Here is a 20,423-nt window from a genome sequence, read left to right on the forward strand (position 1 = left end):
TTGGAGAAGTTCAAAAATTCACTTCCTGAAGTAGTGAGAACTCATGTGGAGGAGCAAGGCATTAAGTCTGAAAGATTAGCAGCAGAAATGTCAGATAATTATGAGTTATTTCATAAATCAAAGTTTGGCTACCGACATCAATTTCAATCTGTGAGGGACTGAAATTGGGAGAAGAGAAATCCTCAGGTAGTAAAGGAAAAGAAGATTTTATTGTAGATAGTAAAGATAGTTTACCACAGGTTAAAAGAGAAAACCCCATGAGGGAGGAAGACAAGTAAAAACCTTCAGGTGTTTTCACTGCAATAAAGTAGGACCCATAAAATCGCAGTGTTGGAGGTATAAGAAAAGTACTGGGAAAATGGATGTGGCAAGATAAGCCAGTGGGGCTTATTAAAGTGGTAAAGGAGATCCTAGTGGAAGCCAAAGAGCTGCAAAAGAATATACAGCTTGGTCAGGGGTTGATTAATAAGTATGTACCGGATCTCTTTAAAGAATTTGCCTGTGTGGGTAAGGTTTACTCATTACTAGAAAAAGTAGGTAATAAAATTAAAATTTCGAGACATACAGGAGCAAGTCAATCTTGGATGGTGACAGATGAGAAGTTTGGAATTAGACTTAGGTTTTATTGTCACATGTACTCAAGCACAGAGATACATGAGTACAGTGAAAAGTGTAAAGTCACCATTTCCGGCACCATTGTAGGTACAAAAGGTGCCTAGGTACAAAATCTCATGTATAAATTAGTAAAAAAAACAAAGTTAAAAGTTCAGCATTTTCATCCTTCTAAAGCAGAGAAAGAGAGAGAAAAGAATAAAAGCTGACAAATCTGTGCTGGGCTTCACCTTGAGGCCAGGAGTTCACATAGGACTTTACCTCAAGGCTGGGAGTCCCTCAAATCCTGGTTGGGTCTCACTTTGAGTCTGCACTGGCTCAACTTACCGTTATCGATGCTGTCCGAAGACACGAGGTTAGTAGAAAGGGGAAAAAAAAGCACACATGAAAGAGAAAGAAAAAAGAAACAAATGGAGTGGAGGAGACCTGGTTCAGGAGCTCTACTTTGCCACCATCTGGATGACTTAGGTATGTACTTTGGAAGGAGTATTGCCAGAAAAGGTGGAAATATGTGGAATTCATGGTGAGGAGAGCAATGTTCATTATATAGAGTGAGGTTGGAGAGTCCGGTGAAAAGTGGTGAAGTGGTTGGGGTAGGAGTAATAAAGAAATTCTCAGTTCCGGAAATCGGTTTATCCTGGGTAATGATATAGCTGGATCACACGTGGGAGTGATGCCTACTGTGATTGAAAAGCCAGTGGAAAATCAGAAAACTGAGGCATTACTTCAAATATATGCTGGGATTTTTCCTGACTGTGTGGTAACAAGGTCACAAAGCCACAGGTGGAAACAAAAAGAGAAATCAAAGACTAAAGATAAGGAAGTTGAAGATTAATGATCAGAGACTATGTTTGATCAAATGGTTGACAACAAACTAGAACAGGTGGAGCACAAAGTCAATATTTTTTAGTTGAGACAGGTTAGTTAAATTACAATAAAAATATGAGAAAATAAAGCAGTTGGATCAAAAAGCATACACAGAAGAAGAATCTGAGTGTATCCCAGAATGTTACTATCTTAAAAATGAAGTCTTGATTAGCAAATAGAGACCATTACATATTCAGGCAGATGAAAAATGGGCAGAAGTTCATCAAGTCATATTACCAGTAGGTTATAGAAAGTGGTGTTGCGGTAGCACAAGGTACCAGTAGGAGTAAGAAAAACTCAAGACAGAAGACAAAAACATTCTTACTGGCCTGAAATGCATAAGAATGTGGTTGAATTTTGTCAGACATGTCATAGACGTCAGGTAATTGGAAAACCTCAGGTAGTGATAAAACCAGTACTCTTTTACCCATTCCCATATTTGAGGAACTTTTTACAAGAGTCTTGATTAATTGCATACAACCTACCCAAAACAAAACGTGGGAATCAGTGTTTGTTGACCATAATGGATGTGTCTGCTAGATTTCCAGAGGCCATTTCAATACACAATATCACAGTTAAAAGAGTTACACAATTTTTTTTACTAAATATGGACTACCTACAGAAATACAATTGGATCAAGGGTTAAATTTTACATAAAAGTTATTCAAGGAAGTTATGGATAGCTTAGGAATAAAACAATTCAAATCCACTGCATACTATCCAGAATTGTAGGGAGCTTTAGAACAGCGGCATCAAACTTTAAAGACCATGTTGTGGGCTTATAATCAAGACTAAACAGAGGATTATGATAAAGGAATTCCATGTGTACATTTTGCAATGTGGGATGCACCTAAAGAATCAACTAAATTCAGTTGATTTGAATTAGCTTTCCGGCATTAGGTGAGAAGACCACTTAAATTAATGAAGGAGAAATTGGTGAGTCAAGAGTTCAGAGACCACACATCTGGACTATGTGTCAAACTGTAGGGAAAGATTAAATACTACAGGTGAGTTGGTTAGACAGCATTTGAAAGTAGCACAGCATGTGATGAAACAGGAAGCAGACAAGAAATCAAAAAGTCACAATTTTGCTCATTGAGATAAAGTGTTAATGTTACTCCCAGTGGTAGGTGAATCTTTAAAGGGAAAGTTTAGTGGGCCTTATCAGATTGAAAAGAAATTGAGTAAGGTGAATAATATGATAAGAATGCCAGGTAGAAAGAAATCTTACAGAGTGTGTCATGTGAATACGCTCAAAAGGTATTTTGCTAGGGAAAGAAACCAAAAGAATGTGGTAGTGGTTATAACGCAGAGTGAAGAACCAAGTTCGGATGATTCAGAATTGGACATTCCTCAAACTAAATTAGACAATGAGGAAATGCTCAAAAATTGGGATAAATTATTGAGTTACCTTCCAGAGAAATGTCGAAATGACCTGAAAAAGTTGTTACAATTACATGGAGATATGTTGGTATAAGCTGGGAGGTACTAAGCTAATTACGCATGGTGTAGATATCAGAAATGCTGTTCCACTTAAGCAACAGTCTGACGGACTTAACCCTCTCAAGTTGGTACACATTCAAAAACAGATTGAGCACGTGCTCAAAGACAACGTATTCCAAGCGAGTTGCAACGACTGGAGCTCACCCATAGTAATGGTGCCAAAACCAGATGATACCCGATGAGTATGTGTAGACTACCACAAGTCAATATAGTCACAAAATCTGATTCATATCCTATTCCACGTTTGGAAGACTGTATTGAGGAGGTGGGACAAGCAACTTATATTTCAAAGTTGGGACTTACTCAAGAGGATACTGGCAGATATCTTTACCTGAAAGAGCAAAGGATGTTTCGGCTTTCATGACACTGAATGAATTGTACCAGTTTAAAGTCATGCCATTTGGTATGAAAAATACATAAGCCACATTTCAAAGATGAACGAATAGTCATTTCAGGATTACCCAAATGTGTGGTGTACACTGATGATCTGCTGACTTTTAGTCACACATGGAAGGAACATTTGTAGCATCTATTGGAATTGTCTGACTGACTTCCGGAGGTGGGCTTGGTGATAAATCTGGCTAAGAGTGAGTCACAAAAGCCCAAGTCATGTCCCTGAGCCATCTCATTGGTTTCCCATACCATTGGCAAAGAGGGAAGTACTACGATTCCTGGGACTGAGTGGTTTTCATCAGAGGTTCATACTGAATTTTAGAGGTGTGATTGCTGCACTGACTGACTTGTTGGAGAAGTACAGAAAATTTGAGTGGACGGAGGAATGTCAGAAGGCATTTGACAGTCTGAAATCTATGTTAACCACTATCCTAGTGTTAGCCACACCTAATTATGCAAGGCCATTCAAGGTGGCTATTGACGAAAGTGACTTGGGTGTCGGCACTGTACTCTTGCAAGAAGACATTGAGAAGATAGAAAGATCTTTGGGTCTTAGGGCTCTTTGTTTCTTCCTGGAGCAAAGTCCTGAACCATCCCCACCACCACCACCCTCCTCCATTTGGCCGAGCTCGTCCTCACCCTCAACTACTTCTCTTTTAACTCCTCTCATTTTCTTCAGGTAAGAGGAGTGGCCATGGGTACCCGCATGGGCCCTAATTATGCCTGTCTCTTCGTGGGGTACATGGAACATTCTTTGTTCCTATCCTATTCCGGACCCCACCCACAACTCTTTCTCCAATATATCAATGATATTATCGGTGCTGCTTCTCTCTCTCTCATCCGGAATTGGAAAAGTTCATTGATTTCGCCTCCAATTTCCCCCCTGCCCTCACTTTCACCTGGTCTACCTCTGATTCCTCCTTTCCCTTCCTCGACATTTCTGTTTCTATTTCTGAGGATAGAGTGGCCACTAATATCCACTATAAACCCACTGACTCCCACCGCTACCTGGACTATACATCCTCACACCCTGCTTCTTGTAAAGACTCCATCCCATTCTCTCAATTTCTCCATCTCCGTCGTATATGTTCAGATGAGGCCACCTTCAACAAGGGAGCCTCCGAAATGTCCATCTTCTTCCTCAACCGAGGATTCCCCAGCACTGTTGTCCACAGGGCCCTCAACCAGGTCCGACCCATCTCCCGCACTTCCACCCTCACCCCTTCTCTTCCCTCCCACAACAGCGTTATGGTTCCCCTTGTCCTTACCTACCATCCCACCAGCATCCACATCCAGAAGATCATCAGATGCCATTTCCGTCACCTCCAGCGAGATGCCACCACCAGACACATATTCCCCTCCCCTCTCTTGTCTGTCTTCCTCAGGAACCTCCAGGACACCCTGATCCACACTTCCTTCACCCCAACACCCCTCCACAGCCCTACGGTACCTTCCCATGTAACCGGCAAAGGTATAACACTTGCCCATTTACCTCTTCCTCCCCAATATCCAAGGGCCCAAACATACCTTCCATGTGAAGCAACACTTCACCTGCACTTCCCAGAACCTAGACTACTGCAGTCGCTGCTCACAATGTGGTCTCCTCTATATTGGGGAAACGAAGCATAGACTGGGTAACCGCTTCGCAGAACACCTACGTTCTGCTCGCAAAAAAGACCCTGAACTACCTGTTGCCTGCCACTTTAATGCACCACCCTGCTCCCTGGCCAACATCTCTGTCTCTGGCTTGCTGCAGTGTTCCAGCAAAGCTCAACACAAGCTGGAAGAACAACACCTCATTTTCCGCTTGGGGACCCTGCAGCCCTCCGGACTCAATATCGAGTTCAATAATTTTAGGGCCTAAACTCTCCCATGTCCCAGTCCCCTCCTCCACACACTAAGCCTTGTTATCACACAGCCTGCCTTTACACACCACCTGTTAGTCACTAACAGTCCCCATTAGTAACTATTCACCCTCCCAGCCTGATCGTTAGCAATTCCTTTGTCTGTCCAACTGTCTTTCTCTCTCTTTGGCTCTATCCTATCACTTACTCCCTACCCCGCACCCCCTCCCTATTTTCTGCATATAAACTGATGTTTTTCCAGCCACCATCAGTTCTCAGGAAGGGTCATTGGACCCGAAATGTTAATTTTGATTTTTTCTTCACAGAGGCTGCCAGACTGGCTGAGCTTTGCCAGCAACTTTGTTTCTGTTTCTGATTTACAGCATCTGCATTTCTTTTGGTTTTTAGATAGAAAGACCTATTGGGCACTTTTGCAGAAAACTGAATAATCATCATCAGAAACACTCCATGATTAAGAAGGAGACCTTGAGTTTGGTGTTGCCATTGCAACATTTCAACATTTATATTGACCATTGTATATTCCGATCATAACTCCATAATGTTTTTGGAAAAAATTAAGGATAAAAGTTCTAGACTGTTTAGATGGAGCTTATTGCAGCCATTCAATGTGGAAATTATACACCTGGCAGGATGAGAGAACGTAATTGCTGACATGTTGTTGCAACTTTGATGAAGAAAGATGGAAGTGTTTGGCAGCAGGGGGAAAAAAAACTGGAATGGACTGAAGTAGTCAATATTTGCATGATTAGAATCATTGCAATGTGTATCTATTGTAGTGTACTAATAGCCTAAGACTAAAGGTTTTTAACAAAGAAGCTCTTCATATACTGATTGTTTGTTTTTTGAAAAAGTGGGAGGGAAGTGTAACGATACTATGGCTTTCAAAGGCGTATATTGTCCTGTCTATTTTTTATGATGAAAGGTTGAGACAAAGGTAACAAGCAGTCTGCTACAAATAAAAAGTAAACAGCTTGTGAGGCATTTTTTTTTTAATTTGGAACAATAGCAGCAGCCTGAATTAGTGGGGATAAGTTTCCACACAACCAGGGATTTTTTTTTCTTTAGTTTTAGCATTCAGTAGCAGTTGCTGAGTTCTTGCAGCTGGGTGTGGAAACTCTTATTCCTCTTTCTGTTACAGCTAAAAACTCAGGTTCTCTTCCCACTGCTAGAATTGCATGCGAGACAATCTATTTTACTGAATTTGCCTTTGCCAAGGGTGTATTTGTGGAATGTTGCTATATTGGAACAGATAATTAGTAGCAGTTAACATTTGTATTATTTTGTTAAGCATTTTGGTAGAGTTACAATAAAGCCAATTCTTTTCTTTTACTTTTTTTTTGTCTGTAGTTTAATTATAGTGTATGAGTAAAGTATGTTTTGTTTTAAGCCTGGCAATCTGACCAATCAAATTGCATCCAGAACACAATGCCTTACACTTATCTTTAAAATAAGAAAACATTAGGATGTAATCTATCTTCTTAATGTATTTTGACGGGGTTTTGTGTGGTCCATAACAACGGAGGAATGTAAGCAGGTATTTGACTGCCTGAAAGCCATGTTAACCGCCGCCTAGTGTTAGCCACACCTAATTATGCAAAGCCATTCATGGTGGCTATCGATGCAAGTGAAGTGGGTGTCGGTGCTGCACTTTTGCAAGAAGGCGATGAGAAGTTAGAAAGATTTATTGAGTATTTTTCCTGAAAGTTGAACGTTTATTTTCTTCTTTATTCATTAATGGGATCAGGGCATCACTGGCCAGGCAGCATTTATTGCCCATCCCTAATTGCCCAGAGGGCAATTAAGAGTCAACTACATTGCTGTGGGTCTGGAATCACATCTAGGCCAGACCAGGTAAGGATGGTAGTGTCCTTCACTAAAGGACATTATCAATAATTCCGTAATTTAGACGAAGACCTTGAGTTTGGTGTTGGCATTGCAACATTTCAACATTGCAACATTTATGTTGCCAATAATTTCTCTGAGACAATTGTATCTACTGATCATAACCCCTTAATATTTTTGGAAAAAAGTTAAAGATAAAAATACCAAACTGTTTAGATAGAGTTTGTTACAGCCATTTAATTTAAAAATTATACATGTGGCAGGATGACAGAATGCAATCCTGAATGTGTTGTCACAACTGTGATGAAGAAAGACAGAAGTGTTCAGTGGCAGAAGAAACATCTTGAAACGGACTGTAGTATTGAATATTAGCATGTTTAGAGTCAATGTAATGTATATTAATTTTGGTATATTAATAGCATAAAACTTAAAGGTTTTGAAAATGAAGCCATTATTATATATTCATGTTTCATTTTTTTTTAAGGAGGTGTGATGATACTATAGCTTTAAGAGGTGTATTTTGTTCTGGTTTGTTTTTTGTGAAGAGAAGTTGAGACCGAGGTATAGAATGGACTGTTCCAAGCCAATAAAGTAAACAGCTTGTGAGGCCTTGGGTTTTTTTAAAAGGCTGGAACAACAGAAGCAGCATGAATGGTTGGAGTCTGGTTCCAACAGAACTAGGGTTTTAGCTTAGTTCTCAGCAGTTGTTGGAGGTTTTGAAGTTGGTTCTGGAATAGGCTACATCTTTCTCACTGTTACGGCTAAAAGCTGGACTTCTCCCTGCTGCCAGAATTGCATGGGACACAATCTATTTTGCTGAATTTGCCTTTCCAAGGGCGTGTTTATGGAATGTTATTACATTGGAACAGTTGCTGTTTAGTAGTTAAATAATCTATTATTCTGTTATGTTATTCCAATTCCTTTTTTTTTTTGTTGCATTTTAACTATTGTGGATGAATAAAGTGTGTTTTGCTTAAAGCCAAGTAGTATAATCAATTTAGTTACATCTGGAACCTTGCCTTTAAATAAGTTAAAAAGTTAGGGTCTAGGCTATTTCTTTGATATATCTGAAGGGGGTTTGGTGTGGTCCATAACATTTAAATATAGATTAAGGTAGAAAACAAAGACACAGATGTTTAGGGAAGGAATTCCAGGGCGTAGGGCCTTTGCAGCTGAAGAAACATCCACCAACGATGCAGCAATTAATATCAAGGATATTCAAGAGGCTACAGTTAGAGAAGGGTTGATATTAACGAGCACAGTAGACTTGGAGAAGATTAAAGAGAAAGGTGATATCATCAAGCAATTTGAAAATAAGAATGAGAATTTTAAAATCAGTGCATTCAACTTGGAGCCAATGGAGGCCATCAGCATACAGGTAAAGGATGAATAAAGCTTGTTGCAATGTAGAACAGATTCAGCATGGATGTGGATGGCCTTAAATTTATGTGAAAAGTACAATAGGGGGGAACTGATCAGGAATTTAGTGAAATTGAGAAGTAGCAAAAACACAGTTGAAGCAGGATACAGAGATGGAAATAGGTAGCTTCAGTGATGGGACAGTCAGGATTAAAAACTCTCCTCAGCTTCAAATATGATAACAGGATTGTAGCTACTTCAGCTTCAGATTTTGCCAGGGAGAGCAATGGAATTACTGGATAGAAAAAGTGTGTGATTGAAAAATTGACTTTGGCATTCTCAATATTTGCTTGAGGAAATTACTGGTTGTGGTGTGGCAAAGCTAGATGTCATCAGTGTGTAGGTGGAACCCCTTTTATTTTTACTCACTCAATGGACATGGACATCACTAGCTGAGTAGCATTTATTGCCTATCTTTAGTTGCTCTTGAGAAGGTGGTGGTAAGCTGCCTTCTTGAACCATTATAGTCTGTGTGCTATATGTTGACCAATAATGCCCTTAAAGAGGGAATTCCAGGATTTTGATGCTGCAAAACTGAAGGAACAGCGATATATTTCCAAGTCGGGATGGTGAGTGGGCTGGAGGGGAATTTGCAGGTAGTGTCTTCCCATCTATATGCTGCCCTTCATTTCTAGATGGAAGTGATTGTGGGTTTGGAAGGAGGTGTCTAAGGATGTTTGTTGCATTTCTGCAGTGCATCTTGGAGATAGTAGTAGCAGTAGTAGCAGCAGTGTGTACTGAGCATTGGTAGTGGGGTAGTGTCTGTGGTGCCAATCCAATGGGCTGGTTTGTCCTGTATGGTATCAAGCTTCTTTAGTGTTGGAGCTGAACCCATCCTGGCAAGTGGGAAGTATTCCATCACACTGCTGACCTGTGCCTTGTAGATGGTGGACAGGTTTCGGGGAGTCAGGAGGTGAGTTAGTCACAGCAGTAATCTTAGTTTCTGACATGCTCTTGTCGCCACTGTGTTTGTGTGGCGAGTCCAGTGAGTTTCTAGTCAATAATAATCACCAGCATGTTGATAGTGGGGATTCAGTGATGCTAACACCATTGAATGTCAAGGGGCAATGGTTAGATTGTCTCTTATTGGAGATGGTCATTGCCTGACATATGTGTGGTATGAATGTTACTTGCCACTTGTCTGCCCAAGCCTGGATGTTGGCCAATCTTGTGGCATTTGAAAACGGACTGCTTCAGTATGAGGAGTTGCGAATGGTGCTGAACATTGTGCGATCATCAGCAAGCAATCCCATTTCTGATCTCACGATGGAAGGAAGGTCAATGATGCACTTGAAGATGGCTGAGCCTAGGACACTACCCTGATGAAATCCTGCAGAGATGTCCTGGAGTTGACCGACCTCCAACAAGCATTTTTCTATGTTACAGGTATGACTCCAACCCATTGCCCCTGATACCTATTGATTCCGGTTTTGCTAGGGTTCCTTGATGCCACACTCTGTCAAATACAGCCTTGGTGTCAAGGGCATTCTCACCTCATCTCTGGAATTCAGCTTTTTGCCCATGTTTTAACCAAGGCTGTAATGAGGTCAAGTGCTGAGTGGCCCTGGCAGAACCCAAACTGGACAACATTGAGCAAGTTATTACTTGATAGCACTACTGATGACACCTACCATCAATAGTATCAAATAGTCCTACATTACTATCAAAACAACTCTTAATAAAAATTTTCCACGACATCTTATGTGACGGTGACAAACGTAAACTAGCCCTCCTCCTCTTTTAATCTGCACATGCTATCTTCAACATGGTTGACCACACTGCTCTCTTCCTAATGTCTTTCCCCATTGTCCAGCTGGGTGGGAGCACTCACTTGGTTCCGTTGTTACCTACCTGGTCACAGCCAGAGAATCATCTTCACCGCCTTCTCATCCTGCTGCTGTACCACTACCTCTATCACTGAAGAATCCATTCTCAGCTCCCTTCTGTTTTTCAGACTTCATCAGAAAATGCAGTATCAGGTCTCCTGGCTTCAGGTTAAACATGGGCAAGGAAGCCTTCTGCTGATTACCACATATTGTCCTACCTCAGCTGATGAATCAGTACTCCTCCGTGTTGATCAACATTTGGAGGAAGTACGCAGGGTGGCAAAAGTGCAAAATGTATATATCAATATCCACCACCAACAGTCACTCAGCAGCAGCACTACTGGTCCAGTTAGTCAGGTCCTAAAGTGCATAGCTGCTAGAATGGGTCTGCAACAGATGGTGAGGGAACAAAGGTGGGGGGGAAACAAAAAATACTTGACCTCATTCTTAACAATCTACCGGCTGCAGATTCATCTGTCCATGACAGTTTCGGTAAGACTGACCACCATACTTTCCTTGTGCAGATGGAAGATCCACCTTCACATTGAGTATAATATCCATTGTGTTGTGTGGCACTCAGCACACAAAATGGGACACACTTTGAACAGATCTAGCAACTCAAGTCTGGGCACCTATGAAGCACTGTGGGCCATCAACAGCAGCAGCAGCAGATTGGTACTCCAGCACAACCCCCAACCACACGGCTCAGCATATTCCCCCATTCAACCATTACCAAATTAAACCAAAGGATCAACCTTGATTCAATGGAGAGTACACGAAGGCATGCCAGGAGCAGCATTAGGGTTACCTGAAAATGAGGCATCATCTAGTGAAGCTACCAAACAGGAGTACTTGCATGCCAAACAACATAAGCAGTATGTGACAGGCCGAGCTAAGAGATCCTAAAACCAATGGGATCAGATCAAAGCTCTGCAATTCTGCCGTATCCAATCGTGAATGGTGGTGGATGATTAAGCAACTCACTGGAGGAGGAGGCTCCAGAGATATCCCCACCATCCATGATGGAAGAGCTCAGCACATCAATGCAAAAGATAAGGCTAAAGCAGTAGCAGCAATCTTCAGCCAGGAGTGTCAACTGGATGATCCATCTCAGCCTTCTCCAGCGGTCCCCAGCATTGCAGATACCAGTCTTCAGCCAATTTGATTCATTCCATGTGATATCAAGAAACGGTTGGAGACTTTGGATACTTCAAAGGCGACAGGCCCTGACAACATTCTGGCAATAGTACTGAAGACTTGTGCTCCAGAACTTACTGCTCCCTTAGTCAAGCTCTTCCAGTCATTTACAACGCTGGCATCTACACGACAATGTGGAAAATTGCCCAGGTATGTCCTGTACACAAAACACCGGACAAATCCAACCTGTTCAATTACTGCGTCATCACTCGACTAGTGTCCTAGGCCCAAGCATCTTCAACTGCTTCATCAAAGACCAATCCTTGATCATAAGGTCAGAAAACAGTTGTTCTAAAAAGCATCATCTAAATATCACAAGTCAGGGGCGTGATGGAATACTCCCCACTGGCCCAAATGGGTGCAGCTCCAACAACACTCAAGAAGCATGACACCATCCAGAACAAAGCAGCTCACTTGATTGGCACCACGTCCATAAATATCCACTCCCTCCACCATCAACGCTCAGTAGCAGCAGTCTGTACTATCTATAAGAAGATCCTTAGATAGCACCTTCTAAACCCATAAACACTTCCATCTAGAAGGACAGGATCAGCAGATACATGGGAAGGTCACTACCTACAAGTTCCCCTCCAAGCCACTCACAGAATCATAGAGCCATACAGGACAGAAACAGATACCCCAGTCCAACTTGTCCATAACGACCAGACATCCCAAATTAGTCTAGTACCATTTGCCAGCATTTGGCCCATATCATTCTTCCTATCCAGATGGCTTTTAAATATTATAATTGTACCAGCCTCCACCAATTCCTCTGGTAGCTCATTCCATTTATGCACTGCCCTCTACGTGAAAAAGTTGCCCTTTAGGTTCCTTAAATAACTTTCCCCTCACCTCAAACCTATGCTCTCTAGCTTTGGACTCCCCTAACCCTGGCTCTTCAACCTATCTATGCCCCTCATGATTTTATAAACCTTTATAATGTCACCCCTCAGTCTCTGACACTCAAGGGAAAATAGCCCCAGCCTATTCAGCCTATCCCTATATGGGTCAATACACTGACCAATAAAGGCAAGGGTACCAAATGCCTTCTTCACTACTCTGTCTACTGTGACTCCACTTTCAAGGAACTAAGAACCTGCACCCCACGGTCTCTTTGTTTGGCAATACTTCCCAGGTCCCAACCATTAAGACTGTAAGTCCTGCCCTGATTTGCCTCACCAAAATGCAGCACCTCACATTTATCTAAATTAAACACCATCTGCCACTTCTGACTTGGATATATATTGCCATCCATTCAGTGTTGCTGGGTCAAATCCTGGAATTCCATTGTAGGTCAACCTATAGCAGGTGGATGCAGTGCTTCAAATAGGCAGCTCACTGCCATGTTTTCAAGGGCATCTTGGGATGGGTAACAAATGCTGATCAGCCAGTGACACCCATGGCCCATGACTGAATTTAAAAAAAGGACAATGACCCGATTAAAGGAACTGAAATATCGAATTACAGGAATGACGAACATGGACTTGGGAGAGCTTGAGAGAAAAAGTAGGGTGGAAATGGGGCATCAGTTTGCAACACTCATGACAGAAAATTCAGGACAGGGATAATGATGGCAGATTTAAATGAACAGAACTAATAAGCCATGATCTCACTGATTATTGGAGCAGACACAAGGAGCTCAATTACCTACTTCTGTTTCTGTGTTCCTATGAGTTCACTTTTCAGTTTTGTTGACTGATCTGTGTAATTCATCTTTTATTTCAGATTTCCAGCATTTAAATAGTTGTTGTTTCTCTTTAAATCCGTATATTCAAAATGAGAAGCTGCAAGATTACCACAAGCAAAGTGATAAGACTGTTTTTGTCATGACTATGATTTCTTTCAACATTCTTGGGTGCATGTCATGAGGGCACTAAGGTCTTTCCAATATTTACATCTTTTCTTTTTACTACAGGTTCCTAGTAGTTATGCTATCTTATTGCTCCATCACCTCTTACATCCTTACAATTACGTTGCTGCACTATAAAAGCTGATGCAAAGGATTCAGTTAATGTCTCTATTAGCCCTTCATCCCACTCACAAGTTGAATTCCGTTTTCATCTCTATTTAATCTACTTTGTCTTTTAATTATTCATCTAGATTTTGTCCGTTATTTTTAATATATTTCTTTATAACTGACAGAATTTTCATTTTATTTTGCCTCACATTTTTGTTTTCTATTTTGCTGATATTCTTGTGTGTTAATACCTCTAAACTTGTCAGGCATCTACTTGCCTTTTCCACCCCTATCTACCAATTTGACTTTCAATAAAACCACTCTACGCATTCAAGCGATTCCAGCTGTGGCAGCACCATCTTTATTTGTGTAGTCTGTACACTTATCAACTCCTGGTTGAATACAAATAGTGGAAGATATAGTGGCTCATTGCTGAGTTTTTTGTTGTAGTTAATCTAGGTTACCTCGCTTTTAAGATCTCATTTAAGTGGCTTTTTGTCCTCAATCAAATGGCTTTATTTAGTCGCTCTTTCTCCTTCTTATTTTTAATTTTAAATTTAATTTTAATTTTAAAACTAATTATGTCTCTACTTTCTCATTGCTCCCTAGCTTTCCATTACGTAACAGCCCATTTAATTTCTTAGAATTTAATCTGGATTTGTCTCCTTTCTTATTAAACTAGAAACACACTAGATTTTCTGAAGAAGGGTCCAGACCCAAAACGTCAGCTTTCCTGATCCTCTGATGCTGCCTGGCCTGCTGTGTTCCTCCAGCTCCACGCCTTGTTATCTCAGACTACAGAATTGGCAGTTCCTACTATCCCTGTAGAAATGCCATGCCTTGTTTAACACTTGCATTGCTTTTAATCAAGCATATCTGTGAACAATCAAAACCACCCACCATTATTTATGGTCATCTTGCATCCATCCCTTAGAATATGTTTCATCCTTATTTCATAATGCTAACCAAATAGATCTTACACATTTGCACCACCAAACAGGACTACTTGCATGCCAAACAACCTAAGCAGCAAGTAAAGACACAGCTAAGCGATCCCACAACCAGCAGATCAAATCTAAGCTCTGTAGTCCTGCCACATCCAGTCGTGAATGCTGGTGCATGATTAAGCAACTCACCGGAGGAGGCAGCTCCACAAATATCCCCATCCTCAATGGCGGAAGAGCCCAGCACACCAGTGCAAAAGAGAAGGCTCAAGCAATAGCAGCAATCTTCAGCCAGAAGTGCTGAGTGGATGATCCATCCAGGCCTCCTCCAGTAGTCCCCAGCATTACTGATACTAGTCTTCAGCCAATTCAATTCACTCCATGTTATATCAAGAAACAGTTGGAGGTACTGGATACTGCAAAGGCCACGGGCCCTGACAACATTCCAAATATAGTACTGAAGACTTGTGCTCCCGAACTTGCCGCTCCACTAGCCAAGCTATTTCAGTACAGTTACCACACTGGCACCCACCCAACAATGTGGAAAACTGCCCAAGTATGTCCTGAACATAAAAAGCAGGACGAATCCAACCCGGCCAATTACCAACCCTTCGGTCTACACTCAATCATCAGTAAAGTAATGGAAGGTGTCATCAACAGTGCTTTCTGCAGCACCTGCTCAGCAACGCCCAGTTTGGGTTCCCCTCAGCTCCTGACCACATTACAGCCTTGGTTCAAACATGGACAAAAGAGCTGAATTCCAGCGGTGAGGTGAGAATGACAGCTCTTGACATCAGGTTGCACTTGACCAAGTGTGGCATCATGGGGTCCTAGCAAAACAGGAATCAGTTGGTATTAGGGGAAAATTCTCTGGTGGTTAGAGTCATACCTGACACAGTGGAAGATGATTGTGGTTGTTGGAGGTCAGTCATCTCAGCTCCAGGACATTGCTGCAGGAGTTCCTCAGGTAGTGTCCTGGGCCCAACCACCTTCAGCTGCTTCATCAACGACCTTCCCTCCATCATAGGGTCAGAAGTGAGGACGTTTGCCGATGATCGCACAATGTTCAGCACCATTTATGACTCCTCAGATACTGACGCAATCCGTGTTCAAATGCAACAAGATCTGGACAATATCCAGACTTGGGCTGACAAGTGGCAAGTGACATTCGCACCACACAAATGCCAGGCTATGACCATCACCAATAAGAGACAATCTAAACACCACCCCTTGACATTCAATGGTGTTACCGTCATTGAATTCCCCACTATCAACTTGCTGGGAGTTATCATTGATTAGAAGCTCAACTAAACTCACCACACAGAAGCATTGGCTACAAGAGCAGGTCAGAAGCGAGGAATACTGTGGCATGTAACTCACCTCCTGACTCCCCAAAGCCTGTCCATCTACAAGACAAGTTGGTAGCGGATGGAATATTCTCGACTTGCCTGAGAGTGCAGTCCCAACAACACTCAAGAAGCTTGAAATCATCCAGGGCAGCACAGTAGTTAGCACTGCTGCCTCACGTCGCCAGGGACCAAGGTTCGATTCCAACCTCGGGCGACTGTCTGTGTGGAGTTTGCACGTTCTCCTCGCGTCTGCGTGGGTTTCCTCTGGGTCCTCTGGTTTCCTCTCACAGTCCGAAGATGTGCAAATTAGGTGGATTGGCCATGATAAATTGTGCATAGTATTCTGGGATGTGTAAGCTAGGTGTAGTAGCCACGGGAAGTGCAGGGTTACAGGGATAGGGTAGTGGGGTAGATCTGTGTGGGATGGTCTTTGGAGGGGAGATGTGGACTTGTTGGGCTAAATAGCCTGTTTCTACACTGTGGGGATTCTATGACAAAGCAGCCTGCTTGATTGGCATGGCATCCATAAGCATCCGCTCCCTCCACCACCGACGCTCAGTAGCAACAGTGTGTACTATCTACAAGATGCACTGCAGAAATTCACCAAAGCTTCTCAGACAGCACCTTCCAAACTGCGATCAATTCCATCCAGAAGGACAAGGGCAGCAGATACATGGGAACACCACCACCTTCAAATTCCCCTCCAAGCCACTCACCATCCTAACTTGGAAATATATCGCTGTTCCTCCACTGTCGCTCAGTCAAAATCCTGGAATTCCATCCCTAGTGGCATTGGATTAAGTGTACTACATTAGCGTACAAAAACTCAAAAAATGCAGTCAATGTAGCCTCTAAAAATGGTGCGATAATGTTCAGCACCATTGATACACTTGAGATCCCATGATCAGTGGAGTTCAGCAGCAGCCCTGCAAATTACATCTCAATTTGAATTTGTAAATTTTGGGTCACATTTGAGGGCTCTTGTGGTGTGTTGGTAGCATCCCTATCTTTGAGCCAGGAGAACGAGGGTCATGTCCCACCTGTTCTAGAGGTGTGTAATAACATCTCTGAACAGGTTGATAAGAAATAATTTTTAAGTTTCCTTTTGCAGATTTTAATTTTGTTACAATGCCCTTAAAGGGCTGTCACTTCTTTAGTTATTCATTTGTTTCATTGTCTTTTGTTTCCAAAAGCATATACAGCATCATTTCTCCTTTATTTTCAATGCATTTTAGAGCTGATATCTACACTATTCCTTGATGTCTGTTTGTTTTCCTGTTTCAATTTGTACTGCTTGTTCCCAATTTATGCAATTCTGTGCTTACAAATGTACAAAAAAAACTACATGGATGTGCAGATAAAACCCATCATTTCAAATGAAGTTTGTACAGCATAAGGTCCTAAAAATTCAAAGAAAAACCTCTGCTCTATAAAAAGTAATGACTGGGAAACATGAATGAACATGATCCAATCTCAAAATTTAGATCATAATGACATTTTGAGCTTTGCATTTGTAACCAAAGAGGCCTGATGAACCTCTCACTAGAATTAGTTTCCCCAGTTTCTACCACCAGTTAAAATCTCGTGTTGAGTTTGGAACTCAATGCTACCAAACACTGCATGTCATGTTCAAATTAATTGACTGCCAACAGTGGGATAACTGCTATTATATCTTTTCAAATCTTCAAATTTACCGTATTACTCTGTAAATTATTTAAATTCTGATTACTATTTGCAACCTGTTCATTTATAACTCAAGCATATTCAATTTACTTTGGTTTGGTGTATTTGTTCATTTTAATTCTGTTCAGTTACTTTCTTACTTGGTCACTTACATATGCTTCCAAAATTATTTGCAAGTAAAATACTGAAATATAGATGAGGCAAAGTTGGGTAATCAAATTCCTTCGATGATTGACGTGAAATGAATGTCTACGTCTCTGAGCGGCGATAAAATTAGAAAATTGCAGCGCAAATCGCCGGTCAATGGGAAAATGAAGCGTACACCGTGAGAGAATGGGAAAAGTCAGTGGCGAGAGGGGAAATAATCCACCGTAAAACAATAATCAACGAGGGGGAGTTTGAATTGAATCAGAGATAGTAGGAACTGCAGATGCTGGAGAATCCGAGACAACAAGGTGCAGGGCTGGATGAACACAGCAGGCCAAGCAGCATCATAGGAGCAGAGAGGCTGACGTTTCGGGCCTAGACCCTTCATCAGAAAAGCGGGAGGGGAAGGGGGTTTTGAAATAAATAGGGAGAGAGTGGGAGGCGGATAGAAGAGGGATAGAGGAGAGGATAGGTGGAGAGGAAACAAACAGGTCGAAGAGGCGGGGATGGAGCCAGTAAAGGTGAGTGTAGGTAGGGAGTTAGGAAGGGGATAGGTCAGTCCAGGGAGGACGGTCAGGTCAAGGGGGCGGGATGAGGTTGGTCGGTAGGAGATGGAGGTGCGGCTTGAGGTGGGAGGAGGGGATAGGTGGGAGGAAGAACAGGTTAGGGAGGTAGGGACGAGCTGGACTGGTTTTGGGATGCGGTAGGGGGAGGGGAGATTTTGAAACTTGTGAAATCCACATTGATACCATTGGGCTGCAGGGTTCCCAAGCGGAATATGAGTTGCTGTTCCTGCAACCTTCGGGTGGCATCGTTGTGGCACTGCAGGAGGCCCAGGATGGACATGTCGTCTGAGGAATGGGAGGGGGAGTTGAAATGGTTCGCGACTGGGAGGTGCAGTTGTTTATTGCGAACCGAGCGTAGGTGTTCTGCAAAGCGGTCCCTGAGTCTCCGCTTGGTTTCCCCGATGTAGAGGAAGCCACACCGGGTACAGCGGATGCAGTATACCACATTGGCAGATGTGCAGGTGAACATCTGCTTAATGTGGAAAGTCTTCTTGGGGCCTGGGATGGGGGTGAGGGAGGAGGTATGGGGGCAGGTGTAGCACTTCCTGCGGTTGCAGGGAAAAGTGCCGGGTGTGGTGGAGCTGGAGGGGAGTGTGGAGCGGACAAGGGAGTCACGGAGAGAGTTGTCCCTCCGGAAAGCAGATAAGGGTGGGGAGGGAAAGATGTCTTTGGTGGTGGGGTCGGATTGCAGATGGCGGAAGTGTCGGAGGATGATGCGTTGGATCCGGAGGTCGGTGGGGTGGTACGTGAGGACGAGGGGGATTCTTTTTTGGTTCTTATTGCGTGGACGGGGTGTGAGGGATGAGGTGCGGGAGATGTGGGAGACACGGTTGAGGGCGTTCTCGACCACCGAGGAGGGGAAGTTACGGTCCTTGAAAAACGAGGACAACTGAGATGTACGGGAGTGGAATGCCTCATCCTGGGAGCAGATGCGGCGGAGGCGAAGGAATTGGGAATAGGGGATAGCATTTTTGCAGGAAGGTGGGTGGGAGGAGGAGTATTCTAGGTAGCTGTGGGAGTCGGTGGGCTTGAAATGAACATCGGTTTCTAGGTGGTTGCCCGATATGGAGACAGAGAGGTCCAGGAAGGGGAGAGAGGTGTTAGAGATGGTCCAGGTGAACTTAAGGTTGGGGTGGAAGGGAAGCGTGATGTATTTACAGAAGAATGAAGTGAAGCAGATGAAAGTAGTCAATGGATGGATGAAGGGCTGCAGCAACCAACAGGAGATGCTTTTTTTTAAAAAAATAAAACTATGTTAGTGATCTCTGGAACAACAAAGAGATGTTGTCCCCCACCAGGACATGCAGATACAGATCTTTTCAGATGAAAAGAGGTGAGAGATCACAGGAAGAGCAGGGTAATGAAAATAAAATAAAAAGTCAGAACATAAGGCAATGATCACCTGGGGAAACAAAAAAGACTGACAAGAGGAGCACTAGAAAGCAGTTGCCAAATGTAGACAGCAGAGAGTGAGGAAAAGGAGTGACAGAGAACAGGAGAGTGACCATTAAAGGTCAGGCTGAGAAACACCGGCTGATTCAGGTCCACAGCCGGATTTGCTGCTTTGCTACTTGATTTCCAACGCTCGATTACTGTAAAACCACACGTTATGTTTATCAATGAAGGCTTGTTTGATTACTTTTACCTCGCCAGTCGAGAGTCACACACCGCCGGTTCCCGGGAAACAACTTCCTCCAAGATGGCGCTCGGCCGCTAGGTTGAGGCCGGAACCAACAGGCGGGAGGAAGGAGGAAAACGGCGGGGGAACGCATATAGTGTGACGCACCTTCGGCCGTTGGGTCACGTGGAGCCGCTGGGTGCCCGGCTGTGACGTCAGGAGAGGACCAGCGACGGTTAGCATGTGTCCGTGAGAGTGACCGCTGTCCGGAGAGAGGGTCAGTGTGAGACCCTCAACGTGACCGCTGTCCGGAGAGAGGGTCAGTGTGAGACCCTCAGAGTGACCGCTGTCCGGAGAGAGGGTCCGTGTGAGACCCTCAGAGTGACCGCTGTCCGGAGAGAGGGTCAGCGTGTGTCCCTAAGAGTGACCGCTGTTCGGAGAGAGGATCAGTATGAGACCCTCAGAGTGACCGCTGTCCAGAGAGAGGGTCAGCGTGTGTCCCTTAGAGAGACTGCTGTCCGGAGAGAGGGTCAGTGTGAGACCCTGAGAGTGACCGCTGCCCGGAGAGAGGGTCAGCGTGTCCCTGAAAGTGACTGCTGTCTAGAGACATGGTAGCATGTGTCCCTGAGAGTGTC

The 20,423-nt window shown here is 43.2% G+C and overlaps 1 protein-coding gene across 3 annotated transcripts in view; it reads right to left on the reverse strand.

Annotated features, from left to right (window-relative positions):
• Positions 1-19,909, reverse strand: part of fam204a (family with sequence similarity 204 member A) — a 77,572-nt gene extending 57,663 nt beyond the window's left edge. For 2 of the 3 annotated variants that reach the window (XM_048608966.1, XM_048608965.1), the window contains exon 1: positions 19,816-19,895. The gene's annotated coding sequence lies outside the window, so the exon portion shown is untranslated. Of the gene's footprint in view, positions 1-19,815 lie in introns of all 3 variants that reach the window. The other variant, XM_048608967.1, reaches the window with a different exon arrangement.
• Positions 19,910-20,423: the final 514 nt, after the last annotated feature.

Source organism: Rhincodon typus, chromosome 20, assembly GCF_021869965.1.
Source record: "Rhincodon typus isolate 14 chromosome 20, sRhiTyp1.1, whole genome shotgun sequence".
NCBI classification, from domain to species: domain Eukaryota; kingdom Metazoa; phylum Chordata; class Chondrichthyes; order Orectolobiformes; family Rhincodontidae; genus Rhincodon; species Rhincodon typus.